The 25315-nt window shown below is 46.2% G+C and overlaps 2 long non-coding RNA genes across 2 annotated transcripts; one reads left to right on the top strand and one right to left on the bottom strand.

Annotated features, from left to right (window-relative positions):
- Positions 1-11169: 11169 nt before the first annotated feature.
- LOC147360034 (uncharacterized) lies at positions 11170-13995 on the bottom strand. The gene is made up of 3 exons (XR_015138920.1): positions 13827-13995; positions 11927-12101; positions 11170-11380 (listed from the first exon to the last, which is right to left on the bottom strand). It is a non-coding gene; the product is annotated as an uncharacterized LOC147360034 (long non-coding RNA).
- Positions 13996-17607: 3612 nt separating this feature from the next.
- On the top strand, positions 17608-23857 carry LOC147360033 (uncharacterized). Its single transcript, XR_015138921.1, has 2 exons — positions 17608-18655; positions 23139-23857. It is a non-coding gene; the product is annotated as an uncharacterized LOC147360033 (long non-coding RNA).
- Positions 23858-25315: the final 1458 nt, after the last annotated feature.

The following is a 25315-nucleotide window of genomic DNA, read 5'->3' as shown; positions in this document are numbered from 1 at the left end:
CAAAGCCTCCTTGGGTGGCAGGGAAACTCCCAGGGCTTGGGAGGCCATAGGACGAAGGAGTGGGGAGAAATTAGCAAGTCTGAGACTGCAGGAACAAGCCTTGTCCTTACGCTGACACTGAAAATAGCTTTTGTTTCCAGTGGGTGCCAGCTGAGTCACAGTCTTACTGCCATGTCCCTCTGGTTCGGGGCTTCCCAAACTTCTCCTAAATACGTTCTTCTCAAGGTTGCTCCATTTTCCTTACCTGTAGCCCCCTTTTTTTTGACTCTCCACTTCATCCCTTTCTTTACTTAAATAAATTAATTTTAAAAGGAAGCTTATACTTACATGTGTGTGTTAGTTACTCAGTCGTGTCTGACACTATGGGATCCCATGGACTGTAGCCCGCTGGGCTCCTCTGTCCATAGAATTCTCCAGGCAAGAATACTAGAGTGGGTTGCCATTCCCTTCTCCAGGGGATCTTCCCGACTCAGGGAGCGAACCCAGGCCTCCTGCATTGCAGGTGGGCTCTTTACTCTGAGCCACCAGGGAGGCCCTATACTTACATACTGTGTATAAAGAGGAAAATTTTTTTTTAATTGCAACTAGAAATGAAAATAGATAATAGTTGCAAACATTTATTAAGTACCTACAGTGTCCCACGCACTGTCCCGGCCTTTTACACGTACTGATTCATTGTATCCTTGAGTTAGATGATACTCATTGTATTATTGAGTTAGATGCAGTGATTACCCCCATTTTGCATGTGGGGGAACTGAGGCACAGAGAGGTTAAGTTACTTGCCCCAGGACACACAGTCAGTGAGTGGCAGAGCGGGGATTTGAAACACATGAGCTACACCAACTGCTCAGATTTTCTGTCCTAGCAGGACATCAGCTCCACGAGGGCAAGGGTTTTGGTCTTCTTCCCTGCTGTCCCCCCTGTGGCTAGACTGGCGTCTGTCACACCATAACGCTTAACACATATTTACTGAATAAATGAACAGGTGAACAATCAGTTGCCATAATTAGAAGGCAATCAGAAGAACAAACACAACGGAAAGCAAACGAGTCTGACGAGGCACTGCTCTTCAAGGAGCCAAGCGTGAAGCCTGCTGTGTCCTTGTTCAAACAGGACACAAGCACGTGTGTGAGAGAAGTGAGGGGCCACGCGTTCTAATGGAGACTGGGGCCTTGCCTAGTCTCCACTAGAGAATTCACAAAGGACTTGAAAGGGAGCAGTTTTTCTCCCCTTGGGAGTCAGTTGTTATTAATATGTCTTTTAACACCTTTGCTGAGCTAGAGTTCACAACATTATACCATTCACTCAAAGTGTATAACTCAGATAATCGTCTAACTTGATCTAATTGTAGAAACCTTTTCATCCCCACAGAAGCCTCGTACCCATCAGCAGTTACCCTTCATTCATCAGACCCGCCAGCCCTAAGCAACCACGAGTCTGCTTTCTATTTCCATGGATTTGCCTCTTCTGGACATTTCATAAAAATGGAATTATACAAAGGGTCTTTCGTGGCCGGCTTCTTGCATGTAGCAGAGTGTTTTCAAAGTTCATCCATCTTCTAGTCAATTATTTCCTGCCGTGTCCTGGGTTCATGTAAAACCATCTCTGACGAATCCCTTGCTTCAGGTGCATAAAGAACCGTGGGTGAGTCCTGGCCTTCTCCCGCTCCTCCTCTAGCGAGGGTGCTGGCTTGGTTCTCCCAGTGTTTGGACCCAGGAGCTCCCAGGATGGAGTTGGGGGAGGGGTGTATCTTTCCACTGCCCTTGGGTCTGGGCAGGGACTGGCCCACATGTTCCTGCTACTCAACCCTCTTTCCTAAATCAGGACTCTGGGCACTCCTGGGAATCACTGTCTGCCCCCACCGGCTCTGGGAGTGTCAGTGAGTCACTGGGCAAGCATTTCAGCAGCACCTGTGTGTGTCCATCTGGGATGAGGAGCTGGGGTGATGGAGGGGAAAGAGATGCTGACCAGTCAGGCAGTTCACACTGAGGTCAGGTTCCCTAGAAGCAGGCTTTCTCTGCCTCTGCCCCTATGCTTGTTTTGGCCACGGGAGGTCGTTTTATGTGGAAATTATCTTTTATGTGTTTGTTGTTCGGTCGCTCATTCGACCCCATGAACTGCAGCACACCAGGCCTCCCTGACCTTCACCATCTCCCAGAGTTTGCTCAAACTCACGTCCATCCAGTTGGTGATGCCATCCAGCCATTTCATCCTCTGTCGTCCCCTTCTCCTCCTGCCCTCACTCTTTCCCAGCATCAGGGTCCTTTCCAATTAGTTGGCTCTTTGTATCAGGTGACCAAAGTATTGAAGCTTCAGCTTTAGCATCAGTCCTTCCCATGAATATTCAGAGTTGATTTCCTTTCGGATTGATTCGTCTGATCTCCTTGCAGTCCAAGGGACTCTCAGGAGTCTTCTCCAACACCACAGTTTGAAAGCATCAATTCTTTGGCTCTCAGCCTTCTTTATAGTCCAACTCTCACATCCATATGTGACTTCTGGAAAAACCAGAGCTTTGCCTATACAGACACTTGTTGGCAAAGTAATATCTCTGCTTTTTAATATGCTGTGTAGGTTCGTCATAGCTTTTCTTCCAAGGAGCGTCTTTTAATTTCATGGCGGCAGTGTTTAGCTGCTGTCTTCCCAAGCAGACTCAGTGTCTGAGATGCCTGGGCTCTGTAGTGTAAAAGTTTTGGAGTCCCTCATAGTTACTGTTGAAAAACTAGCCTTTAAGGAGTGATGCCACTTTTAACTTTCTGGGATTCTGGGAAGTGGATGATCTTTCTCCCATTTACAGAAGCGGAGACTGAGGCTCAGGAAAGTCAGGTGACCTGTACAAGGCGTCATTGTTAGGAAAAGTTGGAGCTGGAGTTTGAACTGGATGCCAAAGCCCGTGCTCTTGACTGAACAGGAAGTTAGAGGCTGTGGTGGGGAACACGGGGGACGGGTACTGTGAAAGGGGACATTGCCCTTGGGTACACCTTCTGGAGTGTGTGCCCGTGTCACTGAACTAGCTTCGTTTTGCCCAACACACAGCAGGCCACGGTGCTGAGACAGCTAAGTGTGCATGAAACACAAAGACGACACCAGTCTCAGATCTACCTCCCGAAAGGCCAGGAGCTTGGGAGTGTTTATGGGATAACGAATAGAGTGGGAGGGGGGTCTGAGCGTGGGGAGTGTGGGGAAGGTGGTTGGAAAAAGGTGCCATCGTTGTTCTCTGCAGGTGCAGCCGAGCTCCAGGCCTCTGAATGTTGAAAGATGAAGACGCTTAGCACCACCTGAGCGTGGAGTTTTTGACCCTCCAGAATCAAAGGGTCACCAAGGGAACACTCACGCATGCCCAGTTGGAGGGTTGGTGGTCCCATCTGGTCCTGTCTTAACAGGCTCAGCTAGAACTAGACACAGCTGACTCCAAGTTCCTGGAATACAACTTCTTATGTCTTAGGCTACTTGCTGCTTGGAGGGCATGCAAAGCCTTGATCAGTGAAGGCAGGTGAAATGGATTTGACTCATTACCCCCAGTTTCAGCAGGAGTTTGTACGGAGTCAGGTACTCTGCCAGGGGAGGGGGAAGTATCTCCATCCAACCAATACCAAAAAAATTAAAAATAAAAGGACTTCCCTTGTGGTCCAGTGGTTAAGACTCTGCGCTTCCGGTGCAGGGGGCATGGGTTTGATTCCTGGTTGGGGAACTAAGATCCCACATGCCGTGTGGCTATGTCAATAAAAGAAAAAAAGCTTCAAAAATCAGAAATGATTTGGAGATGAAGGTGGGAAGCATGTTGTGTGGTGTTCCTGGAGCCTTGGCCTACACCTAAGCACTTCAAGTCAAGGCCTTTTGTGTGTGTGTGTGGCGGGGGTAGGGGGTGGGGTGGGGGTGGATTGATGAGCGGCAGAACTCAGTCAACTTTGGCAAAAATGGAAATTTATCAACACATGTAATTAAAATATTGAGGACAGATCTCCCTTCAAGTGAGGCTAGATCCAGGGCTTGCGGGGTTAGAGCTGTCTGATCGCTACCCTTTGGTCCTCCGCTCCTCCGTTCGGCTCTTTCCTTAGGCAGGCACCTCGTGGTGGCAGACATGGACACCAGCATCTCTGGATCTTCTTCCTCCCAGTTTAGTACTGCTGAGTGGAAAAGAACTTCTCATTTCCAATAGCCATAGCTCCGGCTAAACTCCTGGCGTCACTTGCTCATTGACCTGGCTCGTCTTACATGCCCATCCCTGAACTGACAGGGCAGTGGGCTCTGATTGGCTGGGACTGGCCAATCGGTGCATCCTAGGGCTAGAGAGGGATCAGTCCTAATTGAACCACATGGACCAAGGGGAAAAAGGATATTTCCCCGAGGAAAACTCAGGATGCTGTTACAAGAAGCAGCAGGAAGGGGACTGGACAGGTCCAAGTCAATAGACTTCTTCCTCACGGGAGGTGGAAGATACCATCCAGCTATCTGGCTTCGCTGCCTACTAGCTATGTGAACTTGAGATGACGCATCCCACCCCCACCCTCCCCCTCTTTTTTAAAAAAATATATTTTGGCTGCGTGGCATGTGGGATCTTAGTTCCCTGACCAGGGATCGAACCCAAGCCCCCTGCAGGGAAAGCTCAGAGTCTTAATCACTGGACCACCAGGGAATTCCCCGTTCCCCCTTTCCGAGCCCCAGTTTGCCCATCTTTTACAGTGGTGATCTCCTCGAACTCACCCAGCTCTGAACTTCTGACCAAAAGATCTCACTTAGCCAGAAGCCCAGCATCCTAGCTTGACAGATCCAAGCTGCGGCTTAGGAATGCTTGGCCTTCGCGCACCCTGAGGTTGAACTTGAAACCGGACATCCAGCCTCCTGTTCCTGCTCATGCCGGCAGGGTACAGCCTGTGTTAGTGGCAGGAGGTTTCTTTGTACATCCCCAGCGTTCTCCTTCTATAATTGGCTCCGAATGAAATGATCTCATCCCTGAGCACTGAGGAAGATGGGTGGGGGTGGGGTGGGGGGAAAGAGCTCCCTGGCAGCATCTGACACTGTTTGTGACTCAATCATTTCCCAGAGAGAGAGAGAGAGAGAGAGAGCCCACTCTCTTGAAGACGACATAAAAGTTTGGGGAAAAAAAACAAAAAAACAACAGTCTTGGTAATAGATGGAGGAAGGCTCCAGCTCTCTGGGCTTTGCGAGGCCTGAGGCAGTTCTTCATTCTGTCCAAACCAAGTATCTTCTGACTGTGGCTCACAAGTCAACGTGATCAGTTGTGCCATCTACCCCTGGCCCGAGAGGAGGTGAGCATGGCCACGCGGTCAAGCCGGTTGTCCTGCATGGATTCTTGATGGAGTTTCGTGGCTGGCTGCAGCTCGTTTAAATGCCCATACATTAATTGTGAAAGATGAGCTCCTGACCAACTTTTAAAAAGCTTGTCACGGCACCATCTGCTTGGCGTTTGCACTATTGCATTACATAAGAGGAAAGACATTTTTAAAGAATGCGGCTGCATTTAGTAATTGGATCGCCGGAGAGGAGCCAAGCTGGGGCGGATGGCACTGTGATCTGGGGTGCGACGGCCTCCCCAAATTCCAGGCGGTCTTGGCAGAGACCTGAGTGCAGCCCAGCTTGGGAGACAGGCCCTCGGTGTCTTCTTCTCCTCTTGTCTCTCTCTTACTTTTCCTCCCCCCATCTTTGTTCTTCCTCACCCCTGCCAGTCTGATCAATTCTGTCAAGTATTAATGATAACCAAAATATTTCACCTGCCTAAGCTCCAGTTTCCTCATCTGAAAGCAAGAATAGCTACTGTGAGGTTTAAATGCATTGATACACACAGTGCCTGGCACATGGTGAGTTATTGTGAGGTATTACGTGGAGCTGCGTCTGATACATTGGGGGCTTCTTTGGTGGCTCCATGGTAAAGAATCCTTCTGCAATGCAGGAGATGCAGGAGACGCAGATTCAATCCCTGGGTCGGGAAGATCCCCTGGAGGAGGGCATGGCAACCCTCTCCAGTATTCTTGCCTGGAGAATCCCATGGACAGAGGAGCCTGGTGGGCTACAGTCTATAGGGTTGCAAAGGGTTGGACACAACTGAAGTGACTGAGCGCACACACACACTGATATATTGAGGGACCAGATGCCTGTCTGTTTTCCTCCCTTTCCCTCTAACTTCTTTTATTAAAAAAATAATGCAATCACTTTATTTGTGTTTGGCTTCACTGGGTCTTCGTTGCTGCACACTTTCTCTAATTACAGTGAGCGGGGTCTATTATTGGTTCTGGTGCCGGGGTTTCTCATTGCAGCGGCTTCTCTTGTGGAGCACGGGTTCTAGGGTACTCGGGCTTTGGTAGCTGTAGCGCACGGGCTCCGAAATTGCAGCTCCAGGGCTCCTGGAGCACAGGCTCAGTAGTTGTGGCACACGGCCTGAGTTGCTCCGTGGCCAGTGTGTGGGATTTTCCCGGATCAGGGATTGAACCTGTGTCTCCTGCATTGGCAGGCAGATTCTTTACCCCAAGGCCACCAGGGAAGCCCTTCCTCTGCCTTGCATTTGATTCAGTAAGTATTGAGGAAGTGCCTACCTGAGAGGCCGGGCCGGCTTCACAGATGTGCAACTCGGGCAATTTGTTCAGAGGCCCGTGCTCCGAAGGGAGGGCCCCCCAGGGATCACTGCTCTGTCCTTGCTGGTTTTTTCCGAATCATTTCTGAACAAGAGATCCTGCCCTATCACTTTGCGCTGGTCCCCGATGGTCCCACCTGGATGTCTAAACAACACGTTTTATTGGACTGCTCGATATTGAAAAGAAAGAGCTTGGTCTGTGTTTTAAAATTTGGAGAGGTCACATAAGAACGTGCTGTATTTTGGAAGACTGGAAACTCTTGCCACAGAGAGTCGCTATGCCCACATGCCTCCAAAGATGGGCTGGTCATGGGCGGTGGGGCCCTCTGCAAAGGTCACGGGCTTCAGTTCATCAATGTCCACACCTCTTTCGGAGGCTTTGAACTGAGTCCCTTTGTTCATTTACAGAGCATCTGGGATGGTGGCTGGGGCCATGGGCTTTGCAGCCAAGTATGTTTTCAGCTTTGCCAGTCAACAGCCGTTGACCTTGGGCAAGCAGCTCTTTGCCTTAGCTTTCCATCTGTAAAATGGAGATAATGAGAACAATAAATTCTCCCTTAGGGATGTGAAGCAGAGACTAATTAACACATGGAAAGCATCTAGAACATGTTGTATTAGTATCACTGCTCTTTTACCTGCTGCAGAGGCTCAGACTCCGAGTTTGAGGGGAGCCCCCAGGAGCTGGAAGCTGCACCCCAGCAGCTGGCTATGATGTCATTTTCCTCCTGCCAGTATGAGCAGCCTTGTCAAGGCTCACTTTCTCTGTGCCTTCAGAGTCGGAGTTTGTACTTGGAAGCTGCCCTCTGAAAGTTATAAGCCTCATTTTGAGGGAAGGGCCTTCTGTTCCTTAAATAGACCAGTTCATCCCTGCCTCAGGGCCTTTGTACATGCTGCAGTTTCTTTCTGGAATACTCTTTCCCTATATATTTGCATGGCTAAATGCTTATTCTGGTTTAGCTCAAGTGAGAGAGCAGTTCCTTAACCCCCCTAAGTAGTGTCTGCCCTGATCCCTCCACTCATCTGCATTCAGTTGCATTATCTCCCTCCCAGAATATGTTTGTTGTCTGTCTCCCAGACAACCTGGTCTGTCTTAGTCGTTGCTGTATCCCCAGCAGCTAGACCATTGCCTGGCACATAGCAGGAGCTCAGTAATAATTTGTGGAATGAATGAACCACTGAGCTCATTAACTCTTCGTGGCCACCTGTAAAACAGGGACAGGAGACACTATAGCTCAAGGTCACATAGCCAAGGAGGCCAGGAAGGTAGGCGGGGATCAGGTGCCTTGCTTCTGATCCTCTTGCCCCCAGGGGGGAACAGGAGAGACAAGGGAAGCTTTGGGCCCACCTAGCTACCCAGAAGGGGTCAGGTACGGAGCAAGGCCACGGAACAGCCTCTAAGCGTGGCAAGAGTGAGCCAGCCCGGCAGCCAGGAGGCGGGACTGTTGGTAAGAGCCGGAGACCATCGCCATGACAACTGGACAGCCTACAGCTTCCCGCAGCAACAGCAACGTCGCCAGGGCTGCAGATTTGAATTTGGCTGGGGTGCAATGAGGTCAGTGAGGGGTGGGGACTCCAGACACCCAGTCTGGGGGAAGGAGGTTTCTTTTCTGAGAGTTGCCTAAAAACTGAAAGGACCGGGTGACACTATATAAGAGTGTGTGTGTGTGTGTGTGTGCGCGCGCGCGCGCGCGTGTGTAGGAGTGGACTGGGTGGAGCCAGGATGCTGGGCTTGAATCTCAGCTTTACCACTTCTGCACGTCTTGTCCAAGTGATTTAACTGCTCAGTGCCTTGATTCCCTCCAGGTAAACTGGGGATAGACAGTGGTATCTTACGCATGGTTCCCAACCTTCTTGGCGCTAGGGACTGGTTTTGTGGAGGTCAGTTTTTCCATGGACAGCGGTCAGGGAGGGGGATGGTTTTGGGATGATTCAAGTGTATTACATTTATTGAGCATTTAATTTCTATTATTATCACATCAGCTCCACCTCATATCATCAGGCATTAGATGCTGGACACTGGGAACCCCAGCCTAACAGGGCTGCTGTGATAATTAAAGGAGATAGTACGCTCACATCACTTAGAATGTATCTTACATTGCCACTAAGTTCTAGAATTCAACTTTCATCTGACTTTTGGTTGCCTTTCTGCTGAGGTAGTGGGAAATTTGGTCTCAGTCATCCTCAGGGATCCCCACTTTCTTGGCTTTTTCCATTCATTTAACTAATATTTATTGAGCACCTACTCTGTGTGAGGCAATGCTCTAAAGCTGGGAAACACAGCAGTGAACAAAGCAGACAAAAATCCTTGCCTTTGTAGAGCTGATATTTTAGTGGTAAAAGTGTTAGTTGCTCAGTCGTGTTCAACTCTTTGTGACTCCATGGACAGTGGCCTACCAGGCTCCTCTGTCCATGGAATTCTCCAGGCAAGAGTACTGGAGTGGGTAGCCATTCCTTTCTCTAGGGGATCTTCTCAATGAAGGGATCAAAACTAGGTCTCCTGCATTGCAAGTAGATTCTTTGCTGTCTGAGCCAGCAGGGAAGCCCTGACATTTTAGCGGGGTAGACATTCAATAGGATAAAAAGGAAAATACATTATGTATGTGTATGGTCAGTTGATAAGCTGTGTCCTGCTCTTTGTGATCCCATGGACTGCAGCCCGCCAGGTTCTTCTCTCCATGGGGTTTTCCGGGCAAGAATACTGGAGTGGGTTGCAGTTTCTTCCTCCAGGGGATCTTCCTGATCCAGGGGTTGAAGCTACATCTCTTGCATTGGCAGGCAGATTCTTTACCACTGAGCCACCTGGGGAGCCACGTATCATGTCAGATGGTCTTAAATGTCAAGGGGAAAAATAAAGCCAGTTTGGAGGGGATATGGACTGTGGGTGAGGGTTTGCAATTTTAGACAATGGTAGGTTGTGGAGGTGTTAGAGCCCTTCTGACAAAGTCAGCTTCGAGGATGTAGGAGGCAAGAGAGGGAGCTACGTGGTTATACGGCAAGAACATCCCAGGTAAAGCAAACAGCAAGTGCAGAAGCCCTGGGGCGAGCAAGTCAGCTGTATGAAACCATATCGTGCAGTTCCACTGTTTGGCGTGTGTGCATGAATGGTGTTACGTGGCACCATTTAGTCCTGCGTGGGTGGCTGTGAGTCTTCTCATGGATGGAGATGTGTGTACATGTTTGTTCACACACAGGCCTGCTGTGTTCAGCCAGAGGTGCTGTTCTTGCACAGAGGAAGGATGCCATCTATGCAGATTACAGTGGAATGGGACCCCCTGGGATTGTGCCATGCAGTGGCTCTGTGCAGATTTTATGAGGAAATACACAAAGATATGTCTGTGAAAATGTCCATATGCGCATATGTCTGGATATTTGCACAGAAGTGATATGTAAATGTGTACGTAAGGATACGTCTATTTAAAATGTTAATATTTTGAATATCATGGGTTTTTGTACTATCGATTTTTTAAAATATTATTTATTTTTCAGTGTCCCTGAAGTACATTTTTTTTTCTAATTACATTTTTCTAAATACAATTTTAAAAGATTTTTTTTTTGATGTGGACCATTTTTTAAGTCTTTATTGAATTTGTTACAATATTGTTTCTGTTTTATGTTTTGCCTTCTTGGTCATGAGGCATGTGGAATCTTAGCTCCCCAACCAGGGATCGAACCCCCCACCCCCTGCATTGGAAGGTGAAGCCCTAACCATGGGACCACCAGGGAAGCCCCTGTCCCCTTACATTTTACGCCACAGCAAGAGCCTCACTTTGTTTACCTGAGGCCTGGTCCTGTTCTGTCTGCAGGATGTAAAATAAATGTGGGGGAGGCCTGGCTGAGGTGAGGGAAGCCTTTTCTTCCAGTTTCTTCCAGCATCTGTGCTCATTAGCGTGTAGCGTGTGACCAGAATCTAAACTCAATCTGAGCACCTCTTGTTTCTCTAAGACAAGATTTATGGAGCGCTGATATGTGCCAGGGAGTCACATACGTTATTTCACTTTATCCTTACAACCATCCTCTGGGGTGGAAAATTTTTTTGTTCAATTGCACATGTATTTATTTATGGCCTACTATGTGCCAGGATCACCATCTGGTATTCCTGCTGGCCCAGCATACATTCTTTATTTTTCTGGTAAGAGCACCCCAGGTTTTTGGGAGGAGGCTAGCCTCTCCCCCTCACAGTGCAAATGGCTCAGCCCTGGTTTTCTGCACCCCTCCCTGTAGCTCTAGGAGGGGATGGCCTGGGTGGCCCAGTCAGCATTGTCCATCTCTCTGGCCATAGAGATTGGTGATGGGATGATCATGTGACCCAACTTGGTCCAATCAGAGTGAATACTAGGACTTTTGCTGTGCTGTTTGAAAAAAACTTTCTTTCAACCAAGATTTCTAGCTGTCAGAAATCTGATGTAATCTTGGAGCTCTTAGGGAGGGTCTCCTACATGGAGAAAAAGAAAAAACTGAGCCCTTGGCATCTTTAGAGCCCCTAGATCCAACTGTACCTGAAGCTATTGCCCAAAGACTTTTCAGTTCTAAGAGTTTACCATTGGTTTTTAAAATTAGTTTGAGAAGGCATCTGAAATCCTGTGTTGCCATCTTTATACATTATCTTCTTTAATTCAGGGATGAACTCAATGGAGAAGGGGCAAAAATTATAAAGGAACTGAGCCGCCAGGAAGTAAGCAGTTTGTTCAAGGTCATATAGCAGGTCAGTAGTTGAAGCTTGGATTCGAACCCAAATCTCTCTGCCTCCTGAGCCTTCCTTCCATTCCACACTGTCTGAGCTCTGGACTAGAGGATCTGTGGAGATGAAAGACAAAAGACTCGAGTCCCATTTTGGTCACTGTTTTCTATGTGTCCTTGATCAGGTCACAACCTGAGCCTCAGTTTTCCCATCTGTAAAATGGGGAACATAGTAGTGCCTATACCATCTTTTTGTCATGAAGGTTGAACGAAATAACCCATGTAAGTAAAGTGCTTAGAACAGGGTTGGGCAGGTGAACAGGAGCAGTGAAGATGAGCTATTATTATCATGGCTGTTTTTTGGAGTAAAGGAAGGGGGTCTGGGGGCTTCATTTTTGCCTATAGCCAGGATGCTCCCTGCCTCCCTGCTGGTCACAGGTTCCCAGGAGACCTAGGGTGGCATCTTCATCCATCTCCTGCCAGATCTGACTCACTTACCCAGGAAGTAGGCACTTAAAGAGCCGCTTCCCCAGTTTCTCTTTTAATTTTCATTACATAAATTTCTCATTTCCTGGAATAGAGATCTTGAACGGCTGGGCTCATTTGGAAATCAAAGTCAGCAAAGACCTCATTTATATTAATGGGGATGCTAGTCTGGCTTACAGGGAGGCTGAAACGAGGATGGATGGTAGCGACTCTGGCTGAGCTGCTCCAGGCTGAGCTCTTGGACGCTGCCTTGGAGGAGCAGATTCTTCTAGGTTCATCTGGGACTGTCTTCATTATGTGAGAGGCTCCTGGATGCAAGCTTCCCTGGTGGCTCAGACGGTGAAAAGTCTGCCTGCAATGCACAAGACCCAGATTCGATCCCTGGGTCAGGGAGATCCCTGGAGAAGGAAATGGCAACCCACTCCAGTATTCTTGGCTGGAAATCCCATGGACAGAGGAACCTGGTGGTCTATAGTCCATGGGATCACAAGAGTCAGACACGACTTAGTGACTAAACCACCACCATCACCTAGATGCCAGGACTGTGTTGGTCTCTGCCTTAAATGCCCCCATGGCTGCTCTGAGAGTGACCTTGCTTAACAAGGTGCTGTGTGATCAAGCCCTGTTGACCTCTCTCACCTCCTACCTATCATTCTTCTTACTCATCCTGCTCCAGCCAAGCTGGTCTCCTGAGAGTGTTCCTACCTCAGTGCCTTTGCACTTGCTGTGCCTTCTGTCTGAAAAGCTCTCCTAGTAGCTCTCCTGGTGGCTAGCTCCTTCTGTCAATTAGATCTTGTCTCACAATCACCACCTCCTCAGCTTCAAGAGGGACTGAGGAAGGAGAAATGGGGAGCTATTGTGTACCGGGTACAGAGTTGCGGTTTTGCAAGATGAAAACATGCTGGAGATGGATGGTGGTGATGGCCGCACAGCAATATGAATGTACTTGATATCACTGAGAACTGTATACGTCAAAATGGCTAGAGTTCGTAAAGTTTGTGTTACATGTGTTTTTTTTTTTTTCACACACACACAAAAAAATTAGAGCAAGAAGAAATTCCAGCTTCTGTCTTTCTCTTGGATCACTTACTCTGGGAGAAGCCCTCAGCCATATTGTAAAGAAAGGGAAAACACCTTATGGAGAGATTCGTGTGGTGAAGGACCAAGGCCTTCTGCCAACAGCCCCAACACCAACTTGTCAGGCCCCTGCGGGAACTATCTTGGAAGTGGGTCCTCCAGTCTAGCCAGGCTTTCAGAGGACTATAGCCCTGGCCAACATCTTGACCGCAGCCTCATCAGAGCGTCGGCCCTGGAGCCACACAGCTAAGCAGTCCCCAAATCCCTGAGCCACAGAAGTTGTGAGATAATAAGCGTTTACTGTTGTTCTAAGCTGCTAAGTGTTGGGGTAATTTGTTATACAGCAGTTGGTAACTAACCCAGCTCCTCATTTGTAAAATGAGGGTGATGACAGTTTCATGGAATTGTTGTTGATGATAATTTTATAATACTCATGATGATAATTTCATAGGTTGATTTTTATAGAGTCGTTGCTAAGAATTAATTAGCAAATAAATGCATGCGAAGTGCTCAGAACCGTGCCTGGCATACAGTAAATGCTCAATAAAGCTTAACTAGCAGGATTTTATGTTCTCTGTGATTTCTGGCATTGTGAGGAGCTCAGCCTGAACAATAGATCTCCACTAAGGAACAGATATAGGCCGCAGGCTATGGGACAAGTAACATTGATGGTAACAAAGAGAGCTGGCCATTATTGAGTACTTATGCATGCTAAGCGTAGGGCTAGGCATTTAACATCTTTTTGTTAAAGCTTTCCAGTAGTCTTTCAAAGTAAACACTGTTATTTCCCCATTTTATAGACTTAAAAAAACAAGGATCCACAGAGGGAAAATGACTTGCCATACAGAGGTCACATAGCAAAGCAATAGTGTAGGCAGAATTTGAACTCAGACGCTTCAGTTCAGTTCAGTCCAGTCACTCAGTCGTGTCCGACTCTTTGCAACCCCATGAATCACAGCACCCCAGGCCTCCCTGTCCATCACCAATTCCCGGAGTTTACCCAAACTTATGTCCATCGAGTCGGTGATGCCATCCAGCCAGCTCATCTTCTGTCGTCCCCTTCTGCTCCTGCCCTCAATCCCTGCCAGCATCAGGGTCTTTTCCAATGAGTCACCTCTTAGCATGAGGTGGCCGAAGTATGATGCTTCAGACCCTAGCGTTTCCCTTCTGAACCACTAGATTGAGCTGCAGCTTTAAATCCCCGCTCTTCCCACCTCCGCCAGACAAAGCCCGTCTTCCCCCTTTAGCTCTTTCCTGTTTATTAGCACAGGGTTAATTGCCAGCACATCCCGACAAGCGAATAATTTGTTTCCTCAGCTCCCATCTGCTGAGGGTCAAACCCCCTTCCCCTTGGGAAACCAGAGAGTCGATTCCCTTAGAAGTTTGTTTTTCTGATTCCAATATCCTCTCCCAGGCTCTCACCTTTTTAAAGAAAACTTATTGACTGCTCCAGGTCTTAGCTGTGGCATGTGGGAGCTAGTTTCCTGTCCAGGGATTGAACCCAGGCCCCCTGCACTGGGAGCAGGGAATCTTAGCCACTGGACCACCAGGGGAGTCCCCAGACTTTCACCTTTGCTATTGAGGTTGGGCAATAGGAACACAGACACATTCAGAAAAAAGCACCAAAGTATCTGCCCAGCCTTCGCTCCCTATAGCAGCTCATCAGAGGCTGTTTAATTGGCCCCAAACCTTTGGAGCCCGGCACTTCCAGACATGCTGCCAGCTGGCTCTTCACAAACAGCTTGCCTAATATTTGCCTAATATGTGCATGTGGCCATCAGGAGGGGCATGTCCCCAGACAGGCGATGAGCTCAGGACATGGGCATCGCCACACCTGCTCCTCTCCCTGAGGACGGGGGAAACAGCTGTGTAGCCACTGACAGCAGAGCGTTTTCTGAGCTCGGGTCTTGTGTGTATATTTGTGTGTAGGCAGAAGGGCAGACAAGGACCAAGCCAAGGCCAGTGGGGGCCCGGAGCGGGGGACAAGGAAGTTTGCCCCTGCGATGGGGCCACGGCCGTGCTGGATCTGCCCTCCCTCGAGCCATTGCTCCTCAGATATTTCTGACCATTAATTAATTTCATTTTTGGCTGTGCTGGTCTTCGTTGCTGTGTGTGGTCTTTCTCTAGTGGTGAGAGTAGCTATTCTCTGGTTGCAGCGCTCAGGCTTCTCTAGTTTCGGAGCACCGGATCTAGGGCGGCAGGCTCAGTGCTTGCTGCACTTGCCCTTCGTTGTCCCACGGCATGTGGGATCTTTCTGGACTAGGGATTGAACCCATGTCCCCTGCATTGCAAGGCAGATTCTTAACCACTGCACCACCAGGGAAGCTCAGAGGTATTTTCGCATTGTGAACTGTCACACACACACCGCCCCCCCACCACCACCACCAACACACACAAGTGAAATGAAAGTTTCATGAATCTGAATTCATTTTATTGTGAGCAATGCATGCCGATCTATTATATTCTGTTCTAATCTGGTCTGGTCTATATCATTATTTCATCCAAAAAAGTGCTAGTTGTGACCCATGAAATAGATTTCAAAGACCCCTTTATGCAGGGATTTGTAAGCTGGGTCCGTGAACTTTAATGGGACAATACTCGATAGTTTTATTTTCACTGACCTCCAGCTGACATGTAGCACTTCCTTCAGTTATAGAGAAAAAAAATCTTAGTAATATAAGCAGTATTTGTGATATTGTCACTAACAAACACTATATGATTTTGCATCTCCATTATGCTGTTGCAGATCCCTTGAAGCAGCCCAGAAATGCTTTGTGTGTGTTAGTCGCTCAGTTGTGTCTGACTCTTTGTGACCCCATGGACTGTAGCCCACCAGCCTCCTCTGTCCATGGAATTCTCCAGGCAAGAATATTGGAGTGGGTGGGTTGCCATTCCCATCTCCATCAGATCTTTCCAACCCAGGGGATTGAACCCTGGACTCCTTCATTACAGACAGATTCTTTACCATCTGAGGCACCAAGGAAATCCAAGAAATGCTTTACTTCCTTGAAAGAAAAGAAATGCTTTACTCCCTTGAAATTATGGTAGTTACTAGACCTGATCTCAGGTGGCCTCGGCCTGGAATGGCTTGGAGTGGGGCTTGGGTTCCCAGCCAGAGATTGAGGCTGGGTCATGGCGGTGAGAGCTGCAGATCCTAGCCACTAGACCATGGTCAATGACAAGGGCCCTGGATCCTCGGCTTTGCAGAAAAGAATTGCCACAAAGACAGAAAGTGGTGAAGCAAGTATTTATCAGGAGGAAAAGATACAGTGTGTGGATAGACACATGAGCAGACTCAGAAGGAGAGTCCCTCATGGTAGTTTGAATTATTTATATGGGGCATTTCTTTTGGGCTTCCTTTGGCCAATCATTTTGATTTGCCGCTTCACAGTGCACATTGGGTATATCTCGGGGTCCTCCCATGTGTGTGCATGCATTCTTAGCCAAGATGGATTTTACCGGAAAGGCATATGGGTAGAACATCCCTTGGCATCACTCACCCTCTAACCTCCAAGGAGCCTTTCTGCGCATGTGTGATCAGGGAGGTCTCTTAACTTGGAGAATGAGAAATATGTGATCAGAGCCGTGCCCAGCCGCCTTCCTCGATTGTCATGCGATTCTCGTCTTGGAGTTTCAGTCTACAGGGAATAAATCTCCAGTTGCTTGGAGTGGGGGGGTGTCATCTACCTCCTGCCTCAGACCCACTTCTAGCTCTTGTTATTTAATTTGCTAAGAAGCCCATGTATTTAAAAATATCTTGATAATTCCATGTCAACAGATTTCTTTTGTAAACCTATGTATTTTATTTTATGCACTTAAAATTATTATCTGAGGAGGGGTCTGTGGGCTTCACTGGACTGCCTGGGGGTCCACAAAAAGGTTAAGAATCCTGGCATCAGTGGGGCCCAGCTCTCAGTTTATGAAACCAACACTGCCCCAGCAAGCTCCAGGAGAGCAGAGCCCTGCAGTCTCTGTAATGTGCCCCCAGAGCCAACACTGAAGTCACATTAATGGCCAGTGTCTGCAGAGCGCTTTAGCAGGCGCCCGCCTTTACACTAGGTGCTTTATGTGAATTACTTATTTTAATCTTTATACCAACCTTGTGAGGTGGGTTCTATTTTTTTTTCCGCTTCGTGTCTCTCTCTTTCCCCAACTTTGTTTTTCTTCTTAGCTTCAGATGTGTCATACATTTAAACTCCGTTGATTGGCAGCCTTCCCCTCTACGATGTGCATCACTTTAAGGCAGGAATTTGCTTTGCTCAAGGCTGAGTCCCCCAAGGGCAGGGATGGGACCAAGATGAGGTGAGTGAGGCACTCATTTCTCAAGAGATTTAAGGGTGTGCCCCAAACTTGGCAATCTAGGTAAAGCTTATTAAAAAATTAATGCAAAAAAGCTACGATGAACAAAATATCAACATTTCAGATAATGACAGAATCCAACTCTGCACTGGTACAATTCTGCCTCGGTCACCTCATCCTATTCTTGACCCCGAGGGCTTTAATGTATAACTATTGCTTAAGGAAACGAGCCTTATTCTACAGATGTAAACTCTGAGACACAGCAGCTAGAGAACCCCCTGATGCCATATAACCACTAAGTGGAGGAGTCAGGATTTTGAACCCAGGCAGTCTAGCTGCAGCCTGCCGAGTGCGCTGCAGTCCATGGGGTCACAAAGAGTCGGGAACAACTGAGCAACTGAACTGAGTCTGGCTCCAGACCAGACCTGTCAAACACCGCACAGTTTCGTCTACTAAATTATTATGTTCGATCCTTTTACCAGGTAATTGTGGTACTGGAGAAGACTCTTGAGAGTCCCTTGGACTGCAAGGAGATCAAACCAGTCAGTCCTAAAGGAAATCAACCCTGAATATTCACTGGAAGGACTGACGCTGAAGCTGAAGTTCCAATACTTTGGGCACCTGATACAAAGAGCTGACTCACAGTAAAAGACTTGATGCTGGAAAAGATTGAAGGCAGGAGAAGGGGGCAACAGAGGATGAGAGTTGGATGGCATCACTAACTCAGTGGATATGAATTGGAGCAAACTCCAAGAGGAAGTGAAGGACATGGAAGCCTGGGGTGCTGCAGTTCATGGGGTCGCAAAGAGTCAGACATGACTTAGCGGCTGAACGACAGCCTTGTAAAGGGGCTTCCCAGGTGGCGCTAGTGGTAAAATAAAGGATCCACTTACCAATACAGGAGACTTCAGAGATGAAGATACCCTGGAGGAGGAAATGGCGACAAGCTCCAGTATTCTTGACTGGGAAATGCCATGGACAGAGGAGCCTGGCGGGCTATAGTCCATAGGGTTACAAAGTGTCAGACATGACTGAAGCGACTTAGCATGCACACAACCTGGTAAAATTGGACAGACCCGGGTTAAAATCTTGGCTGTGCCTGTTCTTAGCTAGACGACCTTGGACAAGTTCACCTTACTGCGCTTTGCTTCAGCCTCCTTGGCTGCAAAATGCAGATAATGATGCTTTCCTAGTAGTGTTTCATGAGGACTGGGGGAGACAGCACATGGAAAGGGCTCAGCAAAGCTCCTGGAACACAGGAGATCTTGGGTCACAGCACGTTTCTTGCAGGCACCCATGATCTATGTGTGTGTATGTGTGGTTTCTTCGAGGCCCCCTTGACCTTTTCCAGTCCTGTGGCCACGGCTGAGTTTTCCAAATTTGCTGGCATGTTGAGTGCAGCACTTTAACAGCATCATCTTTTAGGATTTTAAATAGCTCAACTGGAATTCCGTCACCACCACTTGCTTTGTTCCTAGTAATGCTTCCTAAGGCCCACTTGACTTCACACTCCAGGATGTCCTGCTCTAGGTAAGTGACTGCACCATTGTGGATACTGGGGCCATCAAGACCTTTTTTGTACACTTCTGTGTATTCTTGCCACCTCTTCTTAGTCTCCTGCTTCTGTTAGGTCCTTACCGTTTTTGTCCTTTATTGTGCGCATCCTTTGTACTTTTCTTTTATATAGATCTTATACGTATCTGTTGGATTTATACCTGTTTCAGTTTTTGGGTTGATACTGTAAATGGTATTGTGTTTTTTAAATTTCAGATTCTACTTGTTTATTGCTGGTTTGTAGGAAAGTGATTGACTTTTGCATATTGAACTTGTATTCTCTGACTTTGCTATAGTCATTTGTTAGTTCAGGAATTTTTTTATGCCAGTTCTTTTGGATTTTCTACTTAGATAATCATGTCATCTATGAACAAAAACAGTTTTATGTCTTCCTTCCCAACATGTACACCTTTTACTTATTTATTCAAGTCTTATCTCTTTTTTCCCCCTTAGCCTAGCTGAAGGTTTGTCAGTTTTATCTTTAAAAAAATAGTTCTTGATTTTTATGTTGCTTTTCTGGTCTTGATTTCGTTTACTTCTTTTCTGATCTTCTTCATTTTCTTCCTTTTGCTGACGCTGGGCTTACTTTGGTCTTCTTTTTTCTGGTTTCTTGAAGTGTAAAGTTAGATTGTTTTTTAAGACTTATTATTATTATTATTATTGCTGATGTACCGGTTTATAGCTATAAACTTCCCTCTTAGAACTGTTTTTGCTGCATTCTATAAGTTTTGGAATATTGCATTTCCATTATTGCTTCTTTCAAGGTACTTTTCGATTTCCTCTTTGACTCAATGGTTGTTCAGAAATGTGTTATTTCATTTTCACACAGAAATTTTCCATTTTTCTTGTTATTGATTTCTAGTTTCATAGCACTGTGTTCAGAAAAGATATTTGCTAAGGTAGAAATTTTCTTATATTTGTTAAAACTTGTTTTGTGACCTAATATAATCTATCTTTGGAGGAGGAAATGGCAACCCACTCCATTATTCTTGCCTGGAAAATTCTGCAGACAAAGGAGCCTGGCGGGCTACAATCCATGGGGTCGAAAAGGGTCGGGTAAGACTGAATGACTGAGAATGCACTTATGATCTGTCCTTAACATTGTTCTTCATGAATTTGGGGGTTTTTGGATGGAATGTTCTATATATGTCTGTTAGGGCCATTTGGTGTAAAGTATAGTTCAAATATAGTGTTTCTGCATTGATTTTCTGTCTGGGTGATCTATCCATAGTTGAAAGTGGTGCTTTAATCCACTCAAATCCCTACTTAAATTTCCCACTACGATTGTATTGCTATCTATTTCTCCCTTCAGATCTGCTGGTATTTATTTAATATATGTTAGGTGCCTATATATTTACAACTGTCATATCTTCTTGATGAACTGACCCTTTTATCACTAGATGAAGTCTCTGTCTCCTACAGTTTTTGTCTTAAAGTCTATTTTGTCTTTTATAAGTACAGTTATCTTTGCTCTCTTTTGGTTTCCATTTGCATGGGATATCTTTCCCATCCTTCTTTTTTTATATTTTATTTTATTTATTTGTGTATTTGGCTGCATTGGGTCTTAGTTGTGGTACGTGGAATCTTTTTTTTTTTTTTTAAGTTGCGTCATATAAGATCTTTGACTTCCAGCATGTGAACTCTTAGTTTCAGCCTGTGAGATCTAGTTCCCTGATCAGGGATCGAACCCGGGCCCCCTGCATTGAGAGCACAGACTCTTAGGCACTGGAAAGTCTCATGGACAGAGGAGCCCAGCAAGCTACAGTCCATAAGGTGGCAAACAGTTGGACACGACTGAAGAGGCTTAGCACGCACAAGCACACGTGTGTATACAAGTATATGTATGTATATACATTTCACTGTATATAAGTGAAGTCCTATTGAAAAAACAGGGAAGTCCTATTATACTTAAAAAAAAAACAAGCAAAACTTTTTTAGTGGTTTCCCTGGAACTTGCAGTATACATTTACAACTAATACAAATTCACTTTCAAATAACACTGTAAGACTTGGCACATAGTTTGAGTACCTTATAGTAACTAATCCAAATTTCTCCTTCTTGTCTCTTGTATCATTACTGTTATTCAATTCACATATATATACTGAAATGTATGTATATATACATGTACCTGTGTACACATGTGTGCTTGTGTGTGCTAAGTCTCTTCAGTCGTGTCCGACTCTTCGCCACCTTATGGACTGTAGCCTGCGGGGCTCCTCTGTCCATGAGATTCTCCAGGCAAGAGTACTGGAGCGGGTTGTCATGCCCTTCTCCAGGAGATCTTCCCAACTCAGGGATCAAATCTGCTTCTCTTACGTCTCCTGCGTTTTTATACGTGTATACATATATAAGCATACTAATGGAATACATTATTGCTGTTGTTCAGCGGCTCAGTCATGTCCAACTCTTTGCGACCGCATGGACTGCAGCATGCCAGGCTTCTTTGCCCTTTACTATTTCCCAGAGTTTGCTCAAACTCAAGTCCATTGAGTCAGTGATGCCATCCAACCATCTCGTCTTCTGTTGTCCCCTTCTCCTCCTGCCCTCAATCTTTCTCAGCATCAGTGTCTTTTTTCAATGAGTTGGCTTTCACATCAGGTGGCCAAAATATTGGAGCTTCAGCTTCAGCATCAGCCCTTCCAGTGAATATTCAAGGTTGATCTCCTTTAGGATTGACTGGTTGGATCTCCTTGTAGTCCGAGGGACTCTCAAGAGTCTTCTCCAACACCACAGTTCAAAAGCATCATTTCTTTGCTGCTCAGTCTTTTTTGTTGTCCAGTTCTTACATCTGTACGTGACTACCGGAAAAACCATAGCTTTGACTATACAGACCTCTGTATACTGTCTAGGTTTGTCATAGCTTTTCTACCAAGGAGCAAGTGTCTTTTAATTTCATGGCTGCAGTCACTGTCCGCAGTGATTTTGGAGCCCAAGAAAATTAAGTCTGTCACTGTTTTCATTGTTTCCCCATCTATTTGCCATGAAGTGATGGGGCCGGATGACATGATCATAGTTTTTTGAATGTTGAGTTTTAAGCCAGCTTTTTCACTCTCCTCTTTCACTTTCATCAAAAGGCTCTTTAATTCCATTTTGCTTTCTGCATTAGGGTGGTGTCATCTGTGTATCTGAAGTTACTGATATTTCTCTCAGCAATCTTGATTCCAGCTTGTACTTTATCCAGCCTGGCATTTCTCGTGATGTAATGCATACAGCCTTGATGCAGTCCTTTCCCAATTTGGAACCAGTCCATTGTTCCATGTCCAGTTCTAACTGTTGCTTCTTGACCTGCATACAGGTTTTGTAGGAGGCGGATAAGGTGGTCTGGTACTCCTACACTTTAAGAATTTTCCAGTTTGTTGTGATCCACACAGTCAAAGGTTGTAGTATAGTCAGTGAAACAGAAGTAGAATTTTTTTCTGAAATTCTCTAGCTTTCTCTATGATCCAACAGATGTTGGCAATTTGATCTTTGGTTCCTCTGCCTTTTCTAAATTCAGCTTGTACATCTGAAAGTTCTTGGTTCACATACTATTGAAGCCTAGCTTGAAGGATTTTGGGTATTATCTTACTAGCATATGAAATGAGTGCAATTGTGTGGTAGTTTGAACATTCTTTGGCATTGCCCTTCTTTGGGATTGGAATGAAAACTGACCTTTTCCAGTTCTGCGGCCCCTGCTGAGTTTTCCAAACTTGCTGACATATCAAGGGAAGCACTTTAACACCATCATCTTTTAGGATTTGAAATAGCTCAGTTGGAATTCCAACACCTCCATTAGCTTTGTTTGTAGTGATGCTGCCTAAGGCCCACTTGCACTCTGAGATGTCTGGCTCTAGGTGAGTGATCACATCATTGTGGTTACTTGGATCATTAAGATCTTTTTTTGTATAGTTCTGTGTATTCTTGCCACCTTTTCTGTTTTTTTTCTTTTAAATTAATTTCTTAATTTTAATGGAGGCTAATTACTTTACAAAATTGTGGTGGTTTTTGCCATACATCGACATGAATCAGCCACGGGTGTACATGTGTTCCCCCATCCTGAACCCTCCTCCCCATCCCTCTGGGTCACCTCTTCTTAATATCTTTTGCTTCTGTTGCTGCTGCTGCTAAGTCACTTCAGTCATGTCTGACTCTGTGCGACCCCATAGATGGCTCCTCTGTCCCTGGGATTCTCCAGGCAAGAATACTGGAGTGGGTTGCCATTTCCTTCTCCAATGCATGAAAGTGAAAAGTGAAAGTGAAGTCAGTTAGTCGTGCCTGACTCTTAGCGACGCCATGGACTGCAGCCTACCAGGCTCCTCCGTCCATGGGATTTTCCAGGCAAGAGTACTGGAGTGGGTTGCCTTTGCCTTCTCCTTGCTTCTGTTAGGTCCATACAATTTCTATCTTTAGTGGGCCCATCTTTGTTATTTATTAGATCAATTAATAATAAGAAGTTATTATTATTTTCTGTTATATGCAGAATATATCATGCGAAATGCCAGGCTGGATGAAGTGCAAGCTGGAATCAACATTGCCGGGAGAAATATCAAGAACCTCAGGTATGCAGATGACACTGCCCTTAAGACAGAAAGTGAAAAAGAGAGTGGAAGATGGTGACTGCAGCCATGAAATTAAAAGACACTTGCTCCTTGGAAGAAGAGCTATGACCAAGCTAGACAGTATATTAAAAAGCAGAGACATTACTTTGCCAACAAAGGTCTGTCTAGTCAAAGTTATGATTTTTCCAGTAGTCAGGTATGGATGTGAGGGTTGGACTATAAAGAAGGCTGAGCTCCAGAGAATTGATGCTTTTGAACTGTGGTGTTGGAGAAGACTCTTAAGAGTCCCTTGGACTGCAAGGAGATCCAACCAGTCCATCCTAAGGGAAATCAGTCTTGAATATTCATTGGAAGGACTGATGCTGAAGCTGAAGCTCCAATACTTTGGCCACCTGGTGTGAAGAACTGACTCATTTGAAAAGACCCTGATTCTGGGAAAGATTGAAGGTGGGCGGAGAAGGGGACAATGGAGGATGAGATGGTTGGATGGCATCACCAACTCAATGGATGTGAGTTTGAGCAAGCTCTGGGAGTTGGTGATGAACAGGGAGGTCTCACTTGCTGCAGTCCATGGGGTTGCGAAGAGTCGGACGCAATTGAGTGACTGAACTGAACTGATAATAAGAAAATTGAAGTTTTATTTTGTCTTTGCTTATTTCTTCTTTGATGATTGTTCCTTATGTAAACAGATATCTTTCTTTTTTTCTTTTGTTGGGCACCCTCGGGCTTGCAGGATCTCAGTTTCCCCAATGGAAACAGGCATCTCTCTTTCTTTTTCTTTTCTTTTTTGTCCACCCTGAGCTTTTCAGGATCTCAGCTCCCCCACCAGGGATTGAACCTGATCCACGGCAGTGAAAGCTGGACTCTTACCCACTTGGCCACCAGGGAACTCCCACATTGCTATGAAGTTCCGAGTTTATAACTTCTATCTTTTTCCATCTCTCTAAATAACTTTTAGAAAACATTTCATGCAAGGCAGGGCTACAGGCAACAAATTCCTTCAGTTTTTGTTTGTCTGAAAAAAAAAATCACAGTTTCTCCCCTTCTGAAGAATAATTTTGCATGGTCCAGAATTCTAGGCTGGTAGTGTTTGCTTTTTTTCAATACTTTAAATTTTGCATTCCATTCTCTTCTTGCTGGTCAGATGTAAACCTTCTCTTTGTTCCTCCAGAGATGAGGTGATTTTTTCCTTAGGCTTCTTTTAGGATTTTTTTTTTTTTGCATGTTGCTAAGTTCAGTTTAACAGGCATTCTTAGGCAGAAAAGGGGTGAAGGAATACATGGAATTTAAGGAATTTGTCTTGGAGTCGGGGGGTAGTGGTGCCAGTTCCTCCAGCCGGGTTCAGAAGTTTTCCTGTTAATGACCATGGGGAGTAAAATGTCCCCAGTGCACGTGGGATACAGTGGAGGCTTGGGGCATTTGGGTTCATCAGGATGATAAGCAGAGCCTAATGCCATGCCTAGCATTTGCATCTAAACCAACATCATCCTGCAAAATCGCCGCCACCCTGGCAGGCACAGGTGAGATCTGAGACCTGAGAAAGGTACTTGCCCAAGGTCCCCTGGGAGGTGGGCCTCACCCTGCTACGCCTCCTCCCAGCTGCACAAAGTCAACTCCCTTGGCAGAGGCTGAGATGCCCCAGGGCACAGAAACTCCTACCGCACGCACTGCCTGGTGAATATAGAGCCTGGCAGGGGTTCAACCTCTGCAGACTTTACTTCCTACTGTGGACACGGGTGTTCATCTGCACCCACCGCAGCCCAGGACATCCTTCTGCGGGTCCAGAGGTGAAAGGCCCAGTGCAAGAAGTGAACCATGGCAATCCCGCCCCTTCCGCAGCGAGAGAGCAGCTGCTAGAGTCCTGCGTGGGTGTAGGCTTTTGTTTGTTTGCATTTATCCTACTTTGTGATCACTGAGCTTCCTGGATCTGTGGTTTGGTGTCTGACATTAATTTTGCAGAAATTTTCAATGTATTTTTTTCTAATATGTCTTTTGTCCCTTTCTCTTTTTCTTCTCTTTCTGGTGCTCCCATTACACACATGTCAAACCTTTTGTAGTCACCCTACCATCCTTGAATTTTGTTGTTCCTTGTCCTGTC

Source organism: Bos grunniens, chromosome 13 (genome assembly GCF_055505025.1).
Source record: "Bos grunniens cultivar Pamir isolate PY7600 chromosome 13, Bosgru_T2T1.0, whole genome shotgun sequence".
Lineage (NCBI taxonomy): Eukaryota > Metazoa > Chordata > Mammalia > Artiodactyla > Bovidae > Bos > Bos grunniens.
The sequence above is the reverse complement of the archived record's forward strand: the minus strand, read 5'-3'. Positions and strand labels throughout refer to the sequence as shown.